This window comes from Alexandromys fortis, unplaced genomic scaffold (genome assembly GCF_014885135.2).
Source record: "Alexandromys fortis isolate MF-2015 unplaced genomic scaffold, M_Fortis_MF-2015_v1.1 scaffold_75, whole genome shotgun sequence".
In the NCBI taxonomy this organism is placed as follows: Eukaryota; Metazoa; Chordata; class Mammalia; order Rodentia; family Cricetidae; genus Alexandromys; species Alexandromys fortis.
This window is the reverse complement of record NW_026067956.1, coordinates 1,867,022-1,870,833: the sequence shown is the minus strand read 5'-3', so window position 1 is coordinate 1,870,833 and position 3,812 is coordinate 1,867,022.

Genomic DNA, 3,812 nt, shown 5'->3' with positions numbered 1-3,812 from the left:
ACAGCAACAAAATGGAAACCCACAAAAAGCATTATAAAAAGATTGGCACAGGGGGCTGGAGAGATGGCTCAGAGGTTAAGAGCATTGCCTGCTCTTCCAAAGGTCCTGAGTTCAATTCCCAGCAACCACATGATGGCTCACAGCCATCTGTAATGAGATCTGGTGCCCTCTTCTGGCATGCAAGCATACATGGAAGGAATGTTGTATACATAATAAATAAATAAATCTTAAAAAAAAAAGATTGGCACAGGGTAGGGCACTTGAGTAACGTACACAAGGCTCTAGATTCCATCTGCAGTAGCACAAGATAGATGACAGACAGATAGACAGACAGACAGATGTTGTGGAATGCAGCTCAGCGCTAAGGCATGTGTTACTATGTACCAGGCTCTGAGCTCAGAATGCAGCATATTAGGGGGAATTATTTTAAATTATCCATGGAGGTCAGAGAACATACTTTCAGAAGTCACTTCTCCCCTTCGACTGTGTGGGGCTTTGGGAGCAAATTCAGGTCCTCAGACTTGGTAGCAGCTTCCTTAACCCGCTAAGCCGACTCAGTGGTACAACGTGCGCTGCCTGAACACGTTGCTTAGGAGTGTTGGTGGCTGAACCCAAGTCCTCACATATGTTAGTCAGGTCCTGTAGCATTGAGCTATATCCTCATCCTGTAAAAAAAAAAAAAGTGTTTTTATTCTATGTGTTTTGTTTTATATTGTTGGTGTTATTCGTTTTGCTGAGACAAGGTCGTGCTGTGTAGCCCTGGCTGATCTTGCAGTGGCTATGTAGACCAGGCTGGTCTCGAGCTCATAGAGATCCACTTGTCTCTGCCTCCTGAGTGCTGGCATTTAAGGTGTGGGCCACCATAACCAGTCTGCGTTTTGTTTCTTGAGGCAAAAATCTCACTATATGGTTTAGGCTGGCCTAGAACTCATTATATAGTCTAGGCTGGCTGTGAGCTTGTAACCCTCCTGCCTTTATACCCCTCCTCCAATTGCTGTGATTACAGTAGGCCGATGACGTCCAGCTCTACACATAGCTATTTTTAAATGGCTTCCCTTATTCATTATCAGTAATTGCCTCTGTCGACTAGATGCATGGGTCTTTGTTTAAGCAGTAGTGTGCATGCGACAGAAAAGCGAATAACAGAACGAAAGGCATAAGGTAACTGTATTTTTCATATTTTTTTATATTTATATTTATATTCATATAATATATTTTATATATTTTTATATATATAGCAGCAACTTGTGCCATTGTTATAGATTATATGTAACATTTTTGTCTGCTACAGTTGTGCCCCTGGTTGTCCTTCTGAAAACTACAGTCATCTTACTCAAACCCAAGCCAAGGAAGACAACACATTTTAAATAAATTGCCAAGTTGCCCGGGAGATTGCTTGGGATTACTTTGCCTCCAAGCCAGAGTTCGATCCCCTGAGCGTATGGATCGAGAGAACTGACTCCCACAAGTTGTCTTCTGATCGTCAGACATATTAATGAATGCAAAATAACTTCTAAAAAGTTTGCCAAGTTGTTAGATGAAAAAAATGGCCGGGCAGTGGTGGCGCACGCCTTTAATCCCAGCACTCGGGAGGCAGAGGCAGGCAGATCTCTGTGAGTTCGAGGCCAGCCTGGTCTACAGAGCTAGTTCCAGGACAGGCTCCAAAACCACAGAGAAACCCTGTCTCGAAAAACCAAAAAAAAAAAAAAGAAAAAAGAAAAAATGATATGCCTCTGTTGTGTTTACATAGGGACTTGATAACCCGTGGTGACTAAGATTTGAAGAGGCTGCTGCTGATTGTGCCTCTCTTGGTCAGACTGATCGTTTTCATATGCTCAGGGGCCAGCACAGTGCTTCCTTTGGAAACAGTCTAGGAGTAACCTCTGCCAAAATTCCTCTTGACCTCTTTGTGTGTGTGTGTTTAATTTGTTAAGACTCCTTTAGGACTTTAACCCAGAGCTAACTGCAAACTTGTCCCAGTTTGTAGATTATAGTGGTTTATAGACACTTTCAAGATTTCACTTTTGTTTTTCTTTGTCTTTCTTTTGAGATACGGACTCACATAGCACATGCTTGCTTTGAACACAGCATCCAGCCATAGCTGGCCTTGAACTCCTGTCTCTCCTGCCTTCACACTGAGAGTTCCACCAATGCCTGGCTAAAGGTCTATGTTTTCTGAATCAACTGATTTTAATTTGTTCTGCTGGAGCCAGTTTCACATAGAGTGAAAGAGAAAAGTCTGGGCTGGGCAGATGACTCAGCGGGTAAAACAAAACAATAAATAAGTATATGTTTTGTTTTGGAAACAGGGTTTTACAACATAGCCCAGTCTGGCCTCAAACTCACAAAAGATCCACCTGTCTCTGTCTCCCAAGTGCTAAGATTAAAGAAGTGAAAGCCACCGTGCTTGGCTCAAATAAACAAATGGAATTGAAAAAGAAAATAAAAGAGTAAAGTTTGGTCTCTATCTGTCTCAGGGTTGAGTCCTTGATTCCCCCAACACAGACTTAGGGCGAGTTTCTCGAAACTCCCAACCGTGAAGATGTCTTTGCTTGAAATCAGCTGAAGATTGACTTGTATTTCTCTCTAGTTTGCCACACAAGCCCTGTGTCTGCCTGGAACCTCTGTCGCTGGGTCCTGATTTATTCTCTCTCCTTCCGAGGATGCGTCGTTCCCTCCAGCGGAACATGGGACATGCCTCCCATTCCGGGCACGGAAGATGCAGGGTGTGCACAGGCCACAGCCGCCGCCCCCCTGTTGCGAGCCTGCCTCAGCTGCCTGGGAATGAGTCATGCGTGGCACAGGGAGGTTCCCCCGCTCCTGGCTTTCTGGTCGGAAGAACAGCTTCCAGACTGGGGCCAGCTGAAACCAGTCTCCCTTCGTGGCACAGACAAATGAACCCTGTGACACTTCCTGTGTGTGCCCCCCCATCTCCGCCTGACTGTCTTGAGTTTTTTTCTTTAACTGTTTCATGTCCCCTGACTAGAAGATTGTGTGCTCATGTGGTCTCCCTGCTGGCTTGAGCAGTTTCCTCATCTTCATTTCCCTTTGTACCAAGACTCTGGAACCCTCCCTTCGTGCTTCCCCACGATGACACCTATTCACCGGGGTGAGTCAGAATGGATCTTCTTTCTCCCTTCTAAGTTCAGGCCTCACCCCCACCCACCTGTCACCATAGGTGACACAGTCCCTGGGAAAACAGGCTTGTAATTACTGGCCCAGTATCATGGGAAGGATTCTACAGGCTTCCTCTTAGAGGCATAATTATCTTGAAACAACAACAACAACAACAACAACAATACTTTATTTTCTCTATTTTGAGACAGGATCTTGCTTTGTAGCCCAGGCTGGACTTAAACTTCTGTTCTTCTTCCTCCACCCACCTCTCAAGTGCTAGGATTACAGATGTGCCAAGCAAGACTGGTTTTATTTGATGCTGGATATCCAATCCGGGTCTTCGTGCATGCTAGGCAAGCTCTCTGCCAACTCCTAATCTTCTAAATGGATTTCTCCCCCTCCTATTCTGGGCCTCAAGCCCAAGCAAGGCCTCACACACGCTAAACCCATGTTTTATGACTGAGGTGTACCCCTGTACCTCTTTACGTTTATTTTTGGTGGGGTGGGGTGTATGCATTGCCACAGCGTGAGGCTAAAGGTCAGAGCACAGTACAATTTACAGAAGTCAGTTATTTCTTTCCATTGTGTGGGTTCCAGAGGTCAAACTCGGGTCATCAGGCTCGGCAACAAGTGTCTTCACCCATGAAGCCACCTCCATGGCCTGCTACTACATTTTAGAATGTCCAGCATGACTG